Source organism: Dermacentor andersoni, chromosome 5, assembly GCF_023375885.2.
Source record: "Dermacentor andersoni chromosome 5, qqDerAnde1_hic_scaffold, whole genome shotgun sequence".
Classification (NCBI taxonomy): domain Eukaryota; kingdom Metazoa; phylum Arthropoda; class Arachnida; order Ixodida; family Ixodidae; genus Dermacentor; species Dermacentor andersoni.
The window spans coordinates 39,461,447-39,483,382 of record NC_092818.1 but is presented as its reverse complement, the minus strand read 5'-3'; the positions used below and the strand labels follow the sequence as shown (position 1 = coordinate 39,483,382).

Sequence of the window (21,936 nt, the reverse complement as noted above, 5' to 3'; positions counted from 1 at the left end):
CTTCATGGTTGAGCCACATTTTCTCCGAAAGCTGTCACCTATGCTTATTTCATATATTAGGCTTATAAATATTCGGTGCCAGGAAAATTATAGTAAACAAGAGACAGGCTGACTACATGAAAAATCAATTTGACACCTTAAACGAAAGGGCCATTATAAAATGCGATGTCGCTCCACTAAAAAGCTTTGATTATTCTGCACATTTGTGAGCAGTCCGGCATAAGCGCGTGAATAGTAGACTGCAGCAGGAGGGCTGTTAAGTGCATGCAATGAAGTTAAGCATGTTTTGTACATTTTTACATTTACTCCTTTTACATTTGCAAAATATTGATCCTTTTCAATATTCAGGAAGACGCCAATGGTATACAAAAGAAAGTATAAAGTATACAAAAGAAAGCCGGAACTCTTGGTTTGGCAAAAAGATCGGGGTGGATGTCCGGCGAACTGTTTTCACTGACATTTGAACACATTGTGAGGCATGCAAAGTGGTCGAAGGAAGCATCCGTTCTTCTAATTCTTGACAATAATGAAAGCCTTGTCAGCATGAGCACCATCAACAAAGCCAAGGAGAGCGGCGCAATTCTGCTGACCTTCTCCCCACACTGTAGCCACCACCTGCAGCCACTTGATGTGTCCGTGTATGGAGCATTGAAATCTCGATGCACCGCTGCTTGCAAAGGTTGGCTCATAAATAACCCAGGGAAGGTCATTCTTAGCTACAATGTTGGAGAACTAGTGGGATCCGCCTACGTAATAAAGGTGAAACAAAAGAACATAATTTCGGTCTTTCAGAAAACGGGCATTTGACCTTTCAATAGGGAACCGTTCACTTCGGATGACTACTTCATGTCATCAGTAACTGACTGACATGTAATATCCCCAAGTGGACAGGTGTCCCGGCAGACAGCAGCTGTCATCAGTGAAACAAACAGCTTAAGCCTTCTGGCAATTGTTTGGAACTCTCAAGCAAACACCGACGGAGCTCGAAGCATCCCTATACATGCCTTAACGCCTACTGTCGATAAAGCAGCCTCGATGTCAAGGACATCGCCAAGCTGAATAATTCCATGCGATCTCAGGCCCTGCCCTAAGGCTGCACTCCGTAAGAAAGGCCAAAAAGGAATAAAGAAAGGTAGGGCAAAAGTCCTTAAGTATACACCAGAGAAACATGTGTTTGAACAAGAAGCGGCAGAAAGGTTTTCACGACAGGTAGTGGCGGCAGTCCAAACTGCCGCCATTACCGTTCAAAAAAGAAACGGTGACTTCCGAAGGATTTCAGTTCTTCAAGTGAACAAGAGACTGTTGCCGTTGCATTCGATGATTCTGACAGTTACATGTCAGATTTCAATAATGAGAGGCAGGACATTTCTAAGGCCGATTGGCCGAATGAAGCTGTTGGAGCGGCAAAGCGTGACCTTGTATTTGTCACGTGTAGTGAAAGAAAATCTGACGTCTATTACACAGGTAAATTCGAGAGCAATGACAACATTCGCGTGTTTGTCTACTTTCTACGAAAGAAAAAGAGCTCAAAATTTTACTTTCCTCCACATAAACGTATAGGGACTGTACCAGTCGTGGACATCGTGATGAAGCTGCCAGCTCCAAAAACTATCGGGGGAATCATGCAATCTTGCATAAAGTTTGATGTGGACCTATCGGCTTACGATGTTCACTGAAGACGTTGGAACCAGTGCATTGCAAATGTCCCATTCCTCCCAAACTATGTCCCACTCCAGCCAAGGGGAGGGGTGGAATGGGCCAGATTTTAGCTGTTAGAAACTATTTTTTTAAAGCTGCGCCAGAATTGGTAGGAACCAGTGCTCCTCAGAATGTGTGCAGCATGTTTCCATTGTACTATTATCCATCGAAGATCTGGTTGCGTTCAAAATAAAGAAAACTAAAAATACATTTGTGAAAAGTGTCCCTTTCATCTCAACTCTCCCCTATATAGCTACAATGAAAAATCATGCCGATCCCAGACATTGTGGCAGTCATTGTTAGCGAAGTTTTCTGCACTGTTAGCTTTTTTTTCGGTGATTAGGGGTGGTGCTGACGGCGAATATTTCATTTATTCGGCGTTTTGTGCAACACTGGAGTGCTTAGTGCGTGCGAAACGTTATCTTGTGTGTATTACTGTGGTTTGTTTGCGTAGTGCACACAACACAAAGCGAGACGTGTTTGCTTTAGGTGTCATTGCGCGCCGTTATTGATAACATCTGAGAATTTTAGCGTTGTAATTACCATAATCGGTACACTGCATCGTGGCAGAAGTGCTAAACTGTAATTATGCGGCTGTACGTGCCAAAACCAGAATTGCATTATAAGGCAAGCCGTAGAAGACGGCTTTAACGTGCACCTCAATTTAAGTGCATGGCCTGTTTTTATTTCCTTCCGTCAACATGCAGCTACCACTGTTGGGATTAAACCCGCGACCTGGATGGGGTAATGTCATAGCCGCAAAGCTACCACGGTGTGCATAGAATTGTTCATTTGATGGGTGGGTGCTTCCATTCTTTAATTGTCCTAAATGCAGCATTGCGCTTGCACGCCTTGTGTAATTTGTCGATCCGCGGAAAAAATTTCTATTGTATTCCTTTTCTAGAAAAATCATAACCGTACCATGCTTTACCGGAATTCTGAATTTACGAAGTGTCTCCGCCGCACATGTCGTGTGCAGTAGTACGTTTTTTTTTCCTTTTTACGTCGCTTTTCCTCTCTCGCCCTCCCTCATGAATGCAGGCTGAGAGCGGAGAACGCCAAGGGTGTTATTCACTCGTTGCGTGGATGCGTGGGGTCTAATATTAAGTCGACCAGGTGAAAGGCCCGGGTCGCAGAAAATCTGGTGTTCGCTTCATTTTCCGTCAGAAAAAATAATCCCGAACCACCACAATGCCGGCTCCTTCGCGTGACGCTGAGGTGGTATTTAACTAATTTAATTTTTGAAAATAAAATGCGTCAAGAAATACGTAAACTACGACTTACACACAACCTACAGACTTGGCGTCGGATAGTAACTTGAATATACGAGAAAACATATTTCTGTTGCGCGCAAACACACGCAAAAAACTCTTTTGCTTGCGCTAAGTCACTGCTTGTCCCCTCTGCCTGTCGAAGGTATGAGCCATTGCTCTGCCTACCACGGCTGCCGCGATCGGCCCATCATTGTTTTCTGTCGATGTTACGCCACGAATTCCGGTATCCTAGCTATATACATCTGCGCTGTAAAACGAAATGGAGCTGGGCAGGCCATGCAAAGCGTACGGCAGGTAACCAGTGGACCAGAGTTACAGGATGTACGCGAAGGGAAGAGAAGCCCATTCGAGGACGGATGAAGGTTAGATGGGGTCACGACATGAGGAAATTTGGAGGCTCAAGCTGGAATCGGATAGCGCAAGAATATCGTGTTCCACTATTAAACGCGTAGCTTAAGGGTTATCCAAATTTTTAAAGCGAAAGCTATACTAACTTCGTCAAGCCGAGCTTTGTCCTCGCGGCGTATTTGACTTTCACTTGACCGCACCTCCGCCGTAGCCGCGCCGAGCCCCGACGCCACCGCGTGCAGTAGCTGCCGACGCCGGCTTCGCGCACGCGCTTTCCGCAGCTGAGACGACGCCTGACCACGTGACTCGCGGCGCGCCTGGATAAGAGGATAGCCGCACTTGCTTAGTCAGGGCGAGCGTGGCAATGGATGAGAGCGAGGCCGGATCGTCTCCTCTGTGTGTTGCGCGGCAACGCGAGGCTTTGAGCCGTCGTTACCAAGCGGAGTCTGACCACCATGCAAATATCGCCCGGCGAGATGCTTCACTGGAGAGGGTCCAGATTGCAACATGCCTCGTAACTTTGAGATTGATGTACCGACGGTGTTCCCGCCCTGACTGTTCGTGCTCCGATGGTGACGGTGCGCATGCTCGCAGCGTCTCTCTGCATGTCTAGCACTTGCATTTTCCCTGTGGCACAACAGCGTCGCACCGTCGAACGATGCCACATACTTAGGCGCAGCTCTCATACTTCGCATAACGATGACTGTATAGCTAAGTATAATAATACAGCTAAATCAAAGGTTAACAAATTGAAACCAAGACTTAACCAGGCTAAATAAGGCTTTTGCTTTGCATATCCAGGGTTAGCCGAGCGAAGCCACAGCTGATCCTTTCTCTGCCTCCTGTCGACCATTCAGTCTTGCTCGCCTCTGGAATATTTCACGGTAGTTCAGTGGTAAGCGCTGAAGTTTCTGGGAGGTTCTGGTGGGGGTCGCGTGTAAGATAGCTCTCAAGGGGTTACTGTAGCGAAGCTCAAAGAAGCTCCGGGAGCTCTAAAAGGCACTACTGCGACGCACTGCAGATGTGAAAAAATGCGGGCTCTCACGCAATCGAGAGTAGTAGTAAGGATGGAATAGTTACCGGCAAAGCAGAATAATTGGAGATAATACTAGCCACAATCTTAAGATGGGTGCAGTGCATGTTCGAAACTGCACACCCCATCACACCGAACTACGCCATAATCCTGCAGAGGTGGGTATGCACGCAATAGTATCCAGCCACAGACAAAGCCTCATTGCGAGTCTCGTCTTGGTCAAATAGCCATCTGCTGTGCGGTGGGCGCTACTAAAGAGGCTACATGCACAGCTTGCATGTAGGGTCCCTAGATGCTACCGCATGGACGCTACCGCGTGCTACCTGCGCTGCCGGCACACCGGACATGCTGCTGACATGACGCATTGCTGGCATTGAAGAGAGCGTAGGCAACTCTGTCTCAGGGCCCAAAGATGACAGCTATGTGTATGGTGCCCTGCATATGCCTTTTGAACGTCGCTATTGTAGACGGCAAATAAAATTTCAGTGTACTAGAAATTACAGATTGAGCGATATCGTGAACAAACGTTTGGAAGAACTCGGAAGCAATATTTTTGGTAACTTGTCTGGGAAGTAACTAGCATATGTAGTGCGGTCTTGACTATTTGCCTGTATGATCTCGCTTGCTCTCGCAACTTGCGCAGATGCTTTGTTTGGGTACCCTAATAATGGCTCTCGCTTTTGGCTCAACGTCAATTGAAGGTGGCCGACAGCAGGGGCTAAAAGCATTTCATGGTAAAAACGAGTTTCTCACACAGCCTGTTGTGTCTGTTATGCTCCTGCCAATAATATGGACGCTCTGAACCACCTGCCGAGGTAGTGTGGAAGAAATCAACGGGAGCAGTAGCACCAGCCGAAAAGTCTAAGTACAGGGCAAAAGAGGCTTTGCTCTAAAATCACGTATGGCATACCTGATTACCTCAAACAAGGCAGGCGACCATATTTCGCCAACCGCTTCCAAAGGGCATGCTACTAAATCATTATCATAGGCAGCAGCGCCGGTTTTCTCTGGGCAATAGTAGCTTATCTCAGAAGATGTGATTTTGTTTACTGCAATTGTATGAAGCCATTGTGACAGGCAGCAATACGCATCACTGACGTGTCTTGAAGTTAACAGCAACAATCCCTCGCGTGCCATACAAGGAGAGCCAGGTGTTGTCTGGAACCTTCTGTTGATGCGTGAGTGGCAGTTTCCGTGACGATGGCTGAATATTGAGCGTGTTCCACACTTCCTTGTCAAAGGTAAGTACATTGTCATCTGTCCTACTGCTAACAGTGTGTGGTGTCTCTTCGTTCATACCCAGCAAAGTAGCTTTTCGACGCGCCCTACCTAAACTGTCCAGTACCGTTATCAAACGGGAACTTTCAATTTGCGATCTCCTCGGTGTATTGTGCTCGATCAGAATCGACTGTAGCTACACGGGCATCTTCGATCGCCATCTCCATCCTGAAACATTCGATCAAAATTCGTTTATTGTTATTGCACGTAATGTCTGACGTGTGAACTGCTATTCACACTCTGCGCGGTAGATAGAACCGAGCAATTGGGCCGGGTTACAGCCATGAATTAAGATCGTAGTTAAAAACCAATCTCGACGCGTTTAGACCGCGACAGAGGGCCTGATCTCTGCTCTTCATCACGTTTTCAAACTTCGTGTGCACAACTGCCTTACGTCAGCACCTTTTTATGGCTGTGACGAACAATTGTAATCGTAGAGCTGCGCACAGGAGGACCTCGAATGTCATAGCCCCCTAGCCTGATAATGTTTAGGATGAGGCGTAATTCGGATGCATATTCGCTCATTCCATTTCCTCTGACCGCATTCAGGTAGTTGCTTTTCCCACTTGTTGAGCCGTAAATTGTTGAACAAAGCTCCTACTCTTTATCGAGCTTTAATTTTTAAGGATTTGATAAAGTAGAAAATCTAATAAAAATGCTTTCACCAAGCGCCGTGTTCAGCGCTCAAGCTAGCTGTACACGTTATTTTTGACGGGTATATTTATGCTTGCTTGCTAGCTAAGGCTGTCTGGTTCGTCTCACTCACGCCCGAAATTGTGCCATTTGCCACATTTCCTTCCCCTTAATTCTTGCGAAGCAAACAGCGTCATCCCGAAAACTCTGCACTTGAAGACAGCAGTAGCGTCAGATAATTTGACAAGCCGGCAAGATAATACTGAGAGCAAAAGTTCTAAAATGCTAACAGACAATGGCATACTTAGAAGACGGTGTATGTTTCACAGGGTGGTAACTATAGCAGGTTATTGCTCATGTCTTCCAGAACGTACAGCTGTATGCCAACTCCACGCTACGCTAAGGAGCCACTCCAGCAGATAGTCACAAGAATGCTTGGGGCCCTAAAGCTAAAAGAGCCCGTTCAAGCCAAGAAGGTATCATAAGCTTGTTATTTTTTCCCAAGCCTGTTGAACCCGGAACAGCCATGCTGCGCAAAGAATTGAACTTCAGCACTTCCACCTCACGCAACATAACGAGAGTAACCTTGTTTAAAAACATGTCATCAGTCAGCAACTAACGAAGGAGGGAAACCCACAATCTTGCATGCCATAACGTAATTACGATACTTGTTTTTGGCTCTCAACCGTCTGTAATTTTTTTTTACTTGACCAGTGACCACAACTTCATTTATAGGAAACAGAATGCAATAACAGTAGCAAAATCAGGATGCAATCTTCCTACACATGATTTTCAGATGTAAACTTTTGAAACGCGTCTCAGTATGTGCAGTGCACTGGCTGAGGAGTCCGTGATGTTAGAAATGTTGAAAACTATCCGCACAGTTAACAATCACAAGGCAAACTTATGGGGTATTTTGAGACAATAACGATGAACATCCTACTTCAATGAGTCGTGCCATTTTTTAGCTGTAATCATCACCATGAACGCACACTGCACTTATAATTTTAATTAGAGATAAAGTAAGGCGAAATGCATCATATAAACAAAATGATGACATTCTTCGACTTCGTAGATTTTTGCTCAACCCACCTGAAAATTTATTGCTCGTAAACTTACGAAATTTTGTGCAATGTAACTGCTAGCAGAATATTGCATATTAGCATTTCGGCTTAGCATACTCTATTTACACTTTCCAAAATTTCACCATTTTAGTATGTGATTATTAGGATATGATTATGAGGCACGCTTTTGGGGGGGGGGGGGGGGGGGCTCCAGATTACTTTTTCCTAGGTGGCGTCCTTGAGTCTGCTCCCAATGCATGATACACGGATATTTGTGCATTTCACCTTCACTGAAATACAACCACCGCGACCGGAATGGCGTCCCGATCTGTTGGGATTATGCTTATACCTGAACTTCATCGCTGTATTTACTTTGATGGCAGGGGGGAAGTTTGTAAGTAAATCAGTTTGACGTGTGCAGGCTGCTTTGTGCATTTATTCTTCTATTACTTCTATTCTTCAACCACTAGTTTTTATTCTGAATAAAACATATTAAACATTTTTATTTAATTTCATAACGCTTGTTTCAGTGGCTCGCTAACTATTTCAGCTTACTGTACTACTGTGTAGCATGTTCACTTATGAATCATAAGCATTGCAGGACATCACTGTTATTTTTTTCAATACATCCCATCTAGAAATGCGAAGTTATTGCATGCGTCTAATTATTCATTCAGTAAAAATTTAATTTTATTTACGTTTCTTTTCCAGCTCTTCTGCAAGCTCTGACTCAAGCGACACATTGCGATGGTCTCTTGTGAGCTGCCTGTACATATAAACTCCCAATAAATAAACAATAAATACTGCTTGCGATATCGTCGACACGATTTACCGCAAAACAAGAGGACATCACGATTACTGAAAGCTGGAATGGATGAACAGACAGGCGTAGACCATAATCATCTCTTTCATTTCGTAGTAAAAGGGGTTATTTCACATCAAATTTTCCCACTCAGAATTGCGCTTTACAGTGCGCTTATGAACAAATCTTTAGAGCAACGCAACATTGCACTAAGATTGCAACCAGTGATCTTGCGGTGCATACAATACAGGAATGCGTCGCCATCATGTGGGCAATACAAAAATTTCGACCCTATCTCTACGGCCACCATTTCACAACTGCGGCCGACCCATTGTCGCCGAATGCCTCTGTTCGTTGTCGTCCCTGAAAACCTTTTCTGAATGACGAGGCCGTTGGTACTGCGCTTACAGGAACATGAATACACGGTCACGTGTATGTCCGGCAAGCAACATAAGAATGCCGATGTCTTGTCGCGATACGCGCTGTCACAAAACGCCCATGCATCACATTCGGTCTGCACATCACCATGAAGCCAAATGTCCAAGCCCACGCTCAGAAGCCTGCTACAGTCGGTTGCCTCAGCTGAGTTTCTTCCGTCTACTGATCTTGTCTAGATCCAAAGTACTGATCCATACTGGCGTAGGCTCATCGACCGACTCACTGGCTTAAACACACAGGACAGCGCTGAACTCACAAGTAACTTTATTCGAAGGCATACACAAACTTATGTACACAACCCATAGCCCCATGCTGTTCCATCGATGGCGTCACTATCAGTCTGCAGGCAAAAAACGCAAAACCCTGTAATTTAATGCGACATTATGAGGCGGATCAAAATTCTAATTAAATGTCATACAAATTTAATGATAGCATGTTTACACAACGCGACCCTTTTTCCTGATATAGAAGGGCTGAATAATTTCCCACGTGGTCTAATTTCTATGCGCGGAAAGTATTAGCACAACCCCCCAACACTCGCTTAAGACGAAACCTTTCATGTTTTAAACTTCAAGGTGGCGTGTTATTGAGATTAATTTACCATACTTCCCTAACCAATGGGTGCCAGTCATACCGCATTGACTTCGAACCCAAGTTCTAGAAGCATTTCACTAAAACGTGACGGCTGGCCACATAGACTTTCACAAGACCTACGACAACATCACAACGCTCTGTTTCTAGCCGGGCGTTTTCATCTCTGTCGCCAAATGAATTCACTCCTGCGCATCCTGTCAACTCAAAAAACGCTCGACATACCTTCCAGCTGGTCGTCTGCGGCCTCTACGATCCCAGACCAGCCTCTTTGAATTCGTGGGCATCGACTCATACGGACCCTTCCCAGTCACGCCCGCTGGACACGGCTGAAATGTTACCTCAGTGGACAATCTAACATGGTACGCTCAGACAGCAACACTTCGCTTTGTGACTACCTATGAAGTCGCCTCGTTTTTGGTGCACGGCGCACCGTGTGTTCTCGTGAGCGAGCGTAGAAAGGTCATAGTTTAGAATGTGCTTCGTCGTGGAATCCTCCAGGCATCTGACACGGCCATAAGACGACATCAGCGTACCATCAGCGAACAAATGGTCTCACAGAGCATTCTCATCGAATTTTGTCTGACATTTTCTCTATAGATGTTCGACACAATCATACAAACTGGAACACCATTCTACCTTTTCTGACATTTGGTTAAAGTACTACTATCCAATGCACAACTAATTACAGTCCCTTCCTCCTCCTGTATGGTCCTGAAGTGCCTTTCGTCTTGGACACTATATTCCTTTCGGCCCCTTTTGCTACATCCGCATCCCTTCGAGAATAATTCGCTGCTCGCATCGGCCGCTGCCATAGAATTACCCAAGCCAACACTGCTACCATGCAGGACAAAATGAAAGTTCGCTATGATGCTACGTCTCACCTTCCTTCACTCCACACAGGTGACGAAGATGTTTGTGGGCACCTGTTCGTGCACAGAGGCTCTTTGAAAAATTTATTCATTGTTATCTCGGCCCATACAAAGTTTTGCATAGAACTTCGGCGTCACTCATGACAGCTCGGCAGCTGACCGCCGCCATGGCACTGGAGAAATCGTTCACGTCTCTCGCCTGAAACCACACATTCGCCGTACCTAGACTTTCTAGCTTGCTGTCTTGTTGACTGCTTTCGTGAAGTGAGGGGGGAATTCAGTTTGAACGCTGTTTGTGCATATCGTCTTCGTCATCTGTACAAATGACTCATATTGTCTGAGGGTTATTAGTACATATCGTCTTCGTCATCTGTACATACGACTCATAATCTTGTGTGATAGCTATTTATGCATATCGTCTTCCTCATCTGTACAAACGATTCATCATCTTGTGTGAGTACTTTAGTGCATATAGTTTCGCTATCTGTCGATACCACTCATAATCTTATGTGATAGCTATTTGTGCCTATCGTCGTCGTCATCTGTACATACGACTCATCATCTTTTGTGAGGGCTATTAGTGTATGTCTTCTTCCTAATTTGGACATACGATTCGTGATCTTGCGTGAGAGCTATTTGTGCATATCGTCGTCGTAATTTGTACAAATGACTCATATTCGTGTGTGTTAGCTGTTAGTGCATATCGTCTTCGTCATCTGTACATACGACTCATCATCATCTTCTGGCTTTCGGGGTGTTTCAGTCCTGCCTCGGGCTTCTGCTCTTAAATAAAGGAATCACATGGAACGACATTTTACTGTATATATATATATATATATATATATATATATATATATATATATATATATCGTGGAATGGTGACGCCTGCTGCAGAACGGATGTTCCACATCCGCCGCCATGTTTTGTGAGCGGTGGCGCTGGCTAGCACTCCCAGGATTATTTCTCGACGTAACACGTGAATACCCCAGAAAGTTGATGGGAAGACGACGCCGCGATAGCTGAATTGGTCGAGCACCGCACGCGTAATGCGAAGACTTGGGATCGTTCTCCAGCTGCGACATGTTTTTGTATAGTTTCAATTTCATCATTTTACAAATTCTTCATTTAAATTAGTCGGTACAAATATAATTTCTCCTGTGTTCTCCTTGGTGTCTTTGGCTGTTGGCTTTGTATGATATGGTTAATAATAATCAGGCACCTCGGTTAACCACCTTTCTTCTCATTCATTACATAACGAGGGTCTCGAATCCTGCAGCATAGATGCCTTTAGGTAGCACGTGTGGGTTTTTTGACCAGTTACCTTCACCCAAAAACATCGCGTCATTGTGACGCCTGCGACAGAAAGGATGTCTCGGAGTAGGGTCAAGGAATTCACGTTCATGGATTGGGACCATTTTTCCAAGATTCGTGAAGAACGCGGGAGAGCCAGGGCAGCCGCCACTCTCGAAGAATGGTGTGAAGGCATCCGGAACGATGCTTCCGTGGCCACCAAGAAAGTGTAAACAGATCTCGAAGTCGAGCGGATAGACAGCAGACTTGCCCACCTGATCGAGGCCAAAACCGCCCTGCTGCGCCAATGGAACGGTCAAAGGCTCAATCTCAGACTCCGAAAGAAGATTTCGGAGCTCAACAAGGTCATCGATGACCACTGCAAGGCGCTATGCCAGCAGCAGTGGGACGAGCTCTACGATTCTATCGACGGACAGATGCGCAATGGCAAATCCTGGGGTATGCTGAAGCACCTTCTCGACAAAAGTGGCTCGAAGTCAAATCAAAGACATACGTTGGCCCAGGCCCTTCACGAAGCCACCAGGTCTCACACGGTCGATGAACTCGTCGCAAAACTCATACAGAAGTACCTGCCTGTCCGTCGTGACGAAGATCCTTCAACCCAACTCCCGGACTACCGAGGCCCTCCACGCCCCGAGCTGGACGAAGACTTCTTCATTGCCGAGGTCAGACAGGCAATCTTCGCGCTCAACCGCAAGTCTGCGCCGGGTCCGGACGGAGTCACCAGTCGAATGCTGAGAAACCTCGACGACACGTCGATTGTCTTTCTGACCGAGAAGATAAACGAGTCCTGGAAGAGCTGCATTGTACCTGCAGAATGGACGACGGCCTGCACGGAGCTCATTCCAAAGCCCGGCAAGGCCCCCCGAACATCGACATCTTGAGGCCGATTTCTCCGACCTCCTGCGTCGGCAAGGTCATGGAGCGCGTCGTCCTGAACAGGCTTAACGGGTACCTCGAAGACAACGAGGTTGACACATACAACATCATCGTCTTCCGCCCCGGACTCTCAACGCAGGATGCCATGAAGCTAATCAAGCCTCAGATTGTGGATGGCCGGTCCAGAGACGTCAAGGTTCTGCTCGGTCTGGACCTCAAGAAGGCTTCCGACAACGTGCTCCACACCTTCATCGTCAAGACCATTTCAGACCTGGGTCTCGGTTCCAGATTACACAGCTACGTCAGCTCTTTTCTAACTGACAGGAAGGCCAAGCTTCGCATTGGAGGCTTCCGCTCCGAAGATGTGCCCCTCAGAGGGCGGGGCACTCCTCAGGGCACCGTCATCTCCCCAACACTGCTTAACATCTGTATGATTGGTCTTTCCGAGAGGTTGGCGCGCGTCAAGGACGTCAAGCACACCATCTACGCAGATGAGATCACTATACGGTGCTCCCACGGCTGCGAGGGCAGAGTCGAAGAAGACATGCAAGAGGCGATCGACGTGATCGAGGAGTATCTCCGCCCCACCGGACTTCCATGCTCCCCCGCCAAGTCGGAGCTCCTAATTTACAGAAAAGAGAAGGGAGGCAGACCCAAAGATTGGAAGCCAGTCTCCGAAAGCAGCATCAGACTTCGCACTTTTGACGGGGGGATGATACCCAGGGTCGCCGTTATTCGGGTCCTGGGCATGTTTGTCGAATTCAACGGCGGGAACAGAACTGCTCTCCGCAAGATCATCGCAGACATACAACGCTTTCCGCCTCGTTCGCAGAATCGCAAACCAGCATCGAAGAATGAAGGAAAACAATCTTCTCAGGCTTCGTACTCTGCCACTTCACGTAAACGATTTTTATGCACAACTGGCTCAACGTTCTTATCCGCAAGACAAGCTCAACGTTCTTAGACAAGCTCAACGTTCTTATCCGCAATATAGTCAAGAGGGCTCTTGGGCTACCCATCAGGACCCATACCGAGGATCTCTTGCAGCTGGGGGTACATAACACCGCCGAGGAGATTGCCGAAGTCCAAGAACGCGCGCAACTCAGTCGCCTGACTTAGACAGCGGCAGGTAAACGCATCCTCGAGGAGCTGGGTTACCACTCTGCGGGATTCCCGATTGTCAGTACCCCGATCCCTAGGTGCATTCGAGACAAGTTCGTAGTGGCCCCTGTGCCCCGAAACATCCATCCCGTCCACAACGAGGGCAGACGCAATGCCAGAGCAGCAGCCATCCTCAAACAGATCAAGCAACACGACATTAAAGCAAGCTTCGTCGACGCCGTGGAGTACAGTGACGGGAATACCTTTGCCGTCGTTGTGGTCGACTCGAGCGGAACGATTCCCAATAGCGCCTCGATTCGCACTTCAGATCGCGGATTCACCAAGCAAGTCGCCATCGCCCTTGCCCTGCTAGACGGTCGTGGGTCCGAAATCTATAGTGGTTCGAAAACGGCAGTTAGGGCTTTTCAGAAAGGTTGCATCGCCAAGGTAGCTGTTCGTCTTCTTAGCGGCTCGAGTCCACATGCTCTCACAAACCATTCAATTCACTGGTTTCCCGCTCACGTAGGATCGGTCGAGGGTGCTCCCACGAACCTGAATGAGTCTACCCACGAGGCTGCGCATGACCTCACCGACCACGCTTCCTCTATAAGGAGCACTTACTCCCCCCTTCTCTATGGTCACAGGGACGTTCCCGCTACTGACAACGAGATTATTAAATATTTCTACATGTCCAGAAGGGTCTTTCCACCCCTTCACCCCAAGATGAATAGGGCGCAAGCCGTTTCGCTTAGGCTTCAACAGACCAGCTCATATCCGTGTCTGTTCGCTCTCCACGAGGCTTACCCCGGCGTGTATCCTGACGATGCCTGCCCGTCCTGTGGCCAGACCTACACTCTACCTCACATGCTCTGGGAGTGCGGGTCGACATACCCCATATTCATCAAGGAGAAGTGGGACTCGCTTCTGCGTAGCCCCGCTCTAGAAAAGCAAACCCTGGCCGTCCGGCGTGCCCGCGACCGGGCCCGTAGGCTAGACCTGCCGGTCCCGCGGTGGCACTAGCCGGGTGCGCGACGAGTTCGCGTCCTTGCCGGACCTGCAATAAAGTTTATTCACTTACTCACTCACATCAGCCGCCATGGTTTGCGAGTGGTGGCGCTATGTAACACTCCCAGGTTTAGTTTTAGTAGCAACACATAAATACCCCAGAAAGTGAATGGGAAGACGGTGCCGCAGTAGCTCAATTGGTAAAGCATCGCACGCCAAATTCGAAGACCTGGGATTGTTCCCCACTTGCGGCAAGTTGTTTTGTCATCGAGTTTTAATTTCATTACCTTTTAATTTGTTTATTTCAAATAGTTTGTGCAACTAATATCCGCTCTGTTGTCCTTGGTTGTTGGCTTGTTGTGATATATATATATATATATATATATATATATATATATATATATATATATATATATATATATATATATATATATATATATATATATATATATATATACCATCAAAAAGTAAACACGAAGTAGGTAGGAACACGTCATTTTTTTTACTGTCAGACGTACTTGCTTATGGGCAACGCTTCGTCAAGTCCCCCTGATGATGGCTGGCCCACCAGCGGAAACGTTTGGAAGTAAAAGAGCACAGTTTTACACGTATATCAGGTTTATTATAGTGTGCTATACCAACAGAGCCAGTACGCTTTTTTGTTGCCACACACACGCACACACACAGATATATATATATATATATATATATATATATATATATATATATATATATATATATATATATATATATATATATATATATATATGTCTGTGTGTGTGTGTACACTGTTATGCTCGCGTAGATTTGAAAATGGACTGCTCATGTCAGGCGCACAATCACAATAACGAGGTGTGTCTCCCTTGAAAGTGACGAATAACGAAGCAAGCTTTACAGTCGTAACACTAACTTTAGAGCAATTATTCTACGTCTGTCACTCTGAAGCCCCATAATTAATGCACTATGGTGAGTGTGGTTCGCGCAGCCCTCGCACTGATTGAACTAATGCTTGAACCAAGCAACAACATAAAAAGTGACGTTCGATTGCACAATGTGCACGCATTTACTTCGAATAATTTGTACTCAAACAATGTTGCGGCAGCCCAACTCTATTCATAAACGACCCGGTTAAGAACATGCTTCAGTTTTAGCTATCGAGGGCAACTCAGGTTTCCCTATTCATGCAAAGTACAGCTGTAGAACGCACAAAACTTTGATAAGATAAATGCTGGACTTATTTGTATGAAATTAAGAGCTTTTGAGAGATAACTTTAAATACAGCGAATAAAAAAACATAATTGTTTTATACAGGAGGTCACACCTCTCACAAAGATTGCCGAAAATCAGCAGGCCTAAAAAAATGGGAGCACGGTGTTTACACATCAATAACTGATTGATTGAACTAGAAACTGCGAACGAGAAACTTATATCGCTGTTCTTAAAATTGCTTCTGTTAGAACATCATAAGCGAACCGGATCAAATATACATTTTTACAACGTTCATGGAACAGGTAGAATTTTTAAAGGTATATAGAAAGCCGTACTCAAAATGAGTGGTATGTTTTAGAGCGTCGTACAATACATTACCTTGGCCCGAATTAGGTATTTTAAGTGCAACTCATAAAACTATGTGACGTCGCTTCTTTTTTTTATTCATTTACAAAATTTAAATTATTATGCTTCTATTTTTATATTGCAAATTGTAACAGCTCTTATAAAATAAACTGATAGACTGAAAAACGTTTTTTTTTTAGGTAACAGAATGTCAACCTTTTCTTTTAGGTGCCGTAAATTTCACCATATTTCGTGCACTCCATGGCGAAGAAAGTGATTTTTTCTTGTTCATTTATTTTGGAACGAAGTCCCAAGCTGAAGCTACCCTCAATAGTTATTCGAAAATTCAGAGCCCTTCCTCCCTGTGAAGAGGGAAGTTGGCACTATGGTTGGTTTTGCAATGTTGGGGTTTTACTTTGTTGCGGATTTCTTATGTTGAATTTGACAATTATGAGTTTAGTATTGGGCTAATAAAGAGATATTTACTCAAACATCCCGCCTGTCATAATTTAATTCAGGATAATTGTAACCATTGCCTTGTGATCACTGCGGTACACGGCAAGTGGTTGCACTTTCACTCTGTTATTGTTCTTTCGGAAGCCGATGCATGATCGTTGACGAACGGTGGGTGTGGTGGCATAGGTGAAACGCTTGAGGCCAAAGCGCTCCAACATGAAGGTTAGTATCATGAAGGTTACTTGTTTATTAGTATCCAAGTCGTTTACTTTAATATGAAAAATATGTCTATGATGCCTCTGGCGACCTGGCATTTCATCGCTTAGCGATACCTCCTGCGCTCCTCGGTGGTTTTGTTCGTTCAGATGATGTAGCCACCATATCGCCACGCAGGATTGTAGCCCCTATATCGCCACACAAAGTTCAGTTTGTCAGAAATTCCAGCCTCCTGGTCGGCGCACAGTCTTGGCAGTTCACCCTGCGTGGTGAAATGGGAGCTACATCCATGACTTTTGGTATGTGTAGTGGTATGGTGGGGAACGGCTGCTTCTAAACAGCGTTCCCATACTCCTCGAAAATTTGGGTACATGGACATAAACTGCTTTATATCAAGTATAACTCTCAGCCAATCCATTGGCTTGGGGGTGATACGGAGAGCAGCACCGCAGCACAACCCCGCGACTGTCTGCCCACTGCTGAAAATTTTCTTGTGAATGGGCGTCATTTGTCAGAGACTAAGACAAGACCTTCAAATCGAAAACATTGCTTGGTCAAGAAGGGCAAAAGCACTATTTTTATCTTCTTTTTCATGGCATGCACCTACGATCTTGTGCATTGGTCGATTGCCACTAGAAATTACTGTGCACCTTCACTCTTTTTTTTTTCAACTCGGCAAAGTCCAATAAAGTTTGTCACCGCCACCACCACATGCACTACTTCGAATGATACGTCCGAGTGAAGCGCTAATACGAGCTCGTCCGGCTATGGCCGTTTCATTGCCTAATTGACCTGGCATGAGTGATATGACTGAACATATTTGTCTACATCTTTCTTCATATTCTTCCACGTGAACCTCTGCAGAAGCTTATTATAGGTTCGCCAGAAACCATCACGATTGCTAGAGTCGGGAGTGTCATGGCACATGTCGAGCACTTTCGGAACGAGAGTCTCCGGCACCACGAACCTTCCACTTGCAAACTGTAGATTTTCGCATCCTTCCCATAGTTTTGTCATCTTTAACACTTCATTTGTAACTTCGGTCGCCAATCTGGGTAGCGCACCTGCATCCGTAAACCACTTGGCCACGCTACCTGCCCGGTCGATTACCGCGAAATCAAACTGCTGCAGTTCATTTATCCAGTATAGCAGCTTTCGTCTTGGCTCCGACAGACTGACGAGATAGGTGAGAGCCTGATGGCCCGTATGCAGTTTAAATGTTCTGCCGTCTATTTACTAACTAAACTACCTAACTGCCATGAGGACGGCAACGGCCTCTTTCTCCGTCGTATATTAGTTGAGCTGAGAAGTGTTAAAGACGTAGGAATGGTACCCTACGACTCCAAGTTGTTGATTTAGTGGAGAACTGCAATCCCTGTAGTACAGCACTACCCCTGTAGCATAATTTGATGCATCTCTGTTCATTTCTAATCGCAGGCAGAAGTCATAATTGGTAATGGCTCGGACAAGATGTGGCGCACTAGTTCTTAATAGACTACTTCACAAACATTGGACTAAATAAAATGAACATCCTTTTCTGTCAGCTCAGTCAGGCACTTTGTCATCTTTGTAAAAAGCCTAATGAAAGCCCTTTATGCGGCCTGCTAGTCGAAGGATAATTCGCAGCGAATGAAGGTCATGCAATTTCCTAAGTGCGCAAATCTGATGTACAGACTCTTCTTTCGTACTTTTGGTAGCAGTTTCGAACACTCTACCTAGGTAAAGGACTTTCGCTGAAAGGAATCAATATTTTTTTTCAGTTATTTTCAGGTCAGCATGGCTACATGCTTGTAAGATCTTCGCCAGGTGTTTGGTGTGCTGCTGCTCAGACCTAGAACACAAAATGATGTCATCAGTGTAAACATTGCAACAAATTCTGATATTTGGTTTTAGACATTGTTCATCATCTTCTGAAGCCATGCGATTCAGTTCTTTGAACCAAATAGTAGTCTTTTATATTCGTGTATACCGAATGGAGTAACGAAGATGAAAAATGTTCTAGTATTCTCTGACAGTGGCACTTGCCAGAAGCCTTCACCCAGGTCGAAGGGAGAAAAAGATTTTACAGCCCCCGGTTTCATTGATGATCTCTCCGATAAGTAGCATTGGAAAGGGGAATGAGGCAGTCGGTTTGTTGACTTCCCAGTAGTCAGTACAGAGACGAAACGTTCCATTTCCTTTAAAAGCAATGATAATCGGAGAAGCGAAGGCAGAGGTATATGGGTGCATAACACCAGCGTCAAGCATCGTCTGTATTTCTTCCTAGAACTAACGTTTCTTCTCTCGCGACATATTGTAGCCCTTGCGTTTCACTACAGTCTTGTCGTAAAGTTCAAATGGCACTTCAAAGTTTGATATGGCCTTCGGATAGCATTTTCAGGGTTTTCTCGATCATTGTTGCCTCATCCAAAAACTCAACTATGGTCTTCTGCAGATCACAGAGCCGTCCGGTAAAAGGTTCTTGCTCGATGTCCCGCATCAGTATGCGGATCTTTCTCTTCTCTGACACTTGTCGGTCACCGTGCCGGAAAAGACGGGTCATTTCTCCTGTAAAGATGCCTATGGTCTTAGCGGGCTGCTGCACTCGGGCTTCCGGTAGAGCTAGGCCTTGCTTTCCGGTCGCAAGTTAAGGTCGTGTCTCGATTCTCGAATCTCCTCGTGGCGGCGACTTCCAGTGCGATAAAGCCATGGTGCAGCTTATTGACACTTTTCCGGTTGTAAAATGAAGAAACCATTTCACAAGTTTCCAGCCAGCTTTGCGAATCCTCAAGTGTTGATCCGCGCGATGTCGCTGGCTTCCTGGGCTGCATGCTGCCACCGGATTGCTTTTTGCAACACTGGGGCTGCCATTGTAGCTGTTGTCATTGCTCTGCATTTCCTGGTTTTTTCAGGTAGGGGTCCGTCGTTCCGCACCATTTCTTGTTGCTTCCTGTTTCTGGAAGCGTTGGTGGGGTCCTTGGCTTTCGGGTTCGTATCGCGGCTTTGCGGGGCCATTCGGTGGATGAACGCACTAGCACTTGCACCGGGTATCACATGGTAGTGACGGCTAAGGAAGGGCCACCCAAGCTATGCATGACAATACTAACTTTCTATTGGGCGAACCTCTGCCCACAAAAGCAATTAATGCTCAAGGTACAATAATAGCAGCGAACAAAGACAGCCAACCTCAAAATCTATTCTGTGTGTCAAACTCGTCGGCTTTCATGCATAAGTCATTGAAGGTTTCAGCCCAATCGCTGGTGCCCGCGTGTGATCCGGAAAGTGCTACACAATTCTAGCAGCGCATAGAACCAGACTGCGCAAAGTTGAGTGACAACAGACCAGGATAGAATCACCGAGAACATTCGCGAAACTTCCAATAAATGCAGAGGCACCCTGACTAACGGTTATTTGGCAGCAGGGGCAGCGTCCAGACTGCAGCGCGCTAACAAGATCTATTCTTCGCACATGCAAGTTTCCCTGCAGGCCGGCTGCCTTCGTTGGGCCGAGATTCCGCTGTCTGTGCAATTTGCCGTGGCTGTCTTCATCGCAAAGATCATCTGAGAGCAATCACGCCGCTGATATGCCGTAACGTGAGCCCTGCCCTCCCATTGGCCCCTCATCAGCTGCTGCGGATAGAAATTCAGGAACTGATTGACCAACGATTATTTGGCAACAGTGGAAGCGCCAGGACTGCAGCACGCTAACAACACGTATCCTTCACACACGCAGGTTTTCCTCCACGCCGGTTGCCTTCATTGGGCCGACATTCTGCTGTCTGCGCGATTCACTGTGGCTTTCTTCATCGCAAAGATCGTCTCAAAGGGATCATGCTGGTGACGTGCCGTAACGTGATACCTGCACTCCCATTGGCCCCTCATCCGTTGCTGCGTATATAACTCTAGGAACCGACTGCCCAACGATCACCTGGCAGTAACGCGGGCGCCCAGATTTAAGCGCGCTAACAAGACGTATTCTTCGGACACGCAGGCTTGCTTGCACGCCGGTTGCTTGGCTGGGCCGAGATTCCGTAGTCTGTGCGATTCGCCGTGGCTCTCCTCATCGCAAAAATCATCTGAAAGCGATCACGTCGGTGATATGTCGTAACGTGAGCACTGCACTTCCATTCGCCCCTTCATCAGCAGTTGCAGATATAAATAGAGGAACCGACTGACCAACGATTACTTGGCAGTAGCGGCAGCGCCCAAATTGCTGTGCGCTAACAACCCTTATGAAAATGACTGTTGAAATGTTGTTGGCATATTGTTGACGAACTGTTGACTCAATAGCCTTTCAACAATACCTCAACAATTATTGAAACCACAGAGCAATAATTCAACAGTAAAGTTGTTGGGCAGTTCACAACAAAAAAGTCGTTGACTAAATTCTGTTGGTATAGTGTTGAATAGCATTGAGTATTATTGAGCCATTGTTGAGTAGTTTTCAACAATAAAGTCATTGACTAAATTCTCTTGATATATTGTTGAATAGTATTGACTATTATTGAGCCATTTTTGAGCAGTTTCCAACAATAAACTCGTTGACTAAATTCTGTTGATATATCGTTGAATAATATTGACTATGATTGAGCCATTGTTGAGCAGTTTACAACAATAAAGTCGCTGACTAAATTCTGTTGATATATTGTTGAATAATATTGAGTATTGAGCCAATGTTGAGTAGTTTTCAACAATAAAGTCGTTGAATAAATTCTCTTGACATATTGTTGAAAAGTATTGAGTATTGAACCATTGTTGAGTAGTTTCCAACAACAAAGTCGTTGACTAAATGCTGTTAACTCATTGTTGAATAACACTGAGTAGCGAGCAATATTGAGTTTCGAAGTACATGTGAAAAACACACGCACATATGTATGTGTGCGTCTTTTGCACATATATGTTGCTTTACTGATCACTTGATCACCATTGCATATATACAGGGTGTTGTTTCACGTTACTTGAACCATAGACGTATATACACGTGTTTCAGCTAACTTTACTCAGAGTTTAAAAATATGCCGATGCACCATAAGACCAAATGCAGGTTGCTCACTCTTGTACGTGTCACGCTATTCTTTTATTTTTCCTAAGTAGTTAATTAGTCAAGAAAATTAGCCATTCTAAATGAACAAATTTAGGCGAAAAATTCCAATTAGAAAGTTCTAGAGCACGTTGCATAACGTCCGATTAGGTAATTTCTAACTTTCTATCTATTAAGTGCTAGTGTTTTTCAGCTTACTGCGGATGCCCGAGAAATTCAAAAAATATCACCTGACATACCCGCTTGCGCGCTGTGCTTGCAGCGCTCCCAAACGAGCATACCATGGAGCAGGGTGTGTTGCCGCTTAAAAGGCGACAGGGCAGTGACGATGGCGTTGGCTGTGGTATTGACGCCAGCGACGTGC

General features: G+C 45.7%; 1 pseudogene; it reads left to right on the top strand.

Moving 5' to 3' along the window:
* The first annotated feature begins 432 nt into the window (after positions 1–432).
* On the top strand, positions 433–1,676 carry LOC140218536 (uncharacterized; annotated as a pseudogene).
* The last annotated feature ends 20,260 nt before the right edge of the window (positions 1,677–21,936 follow it).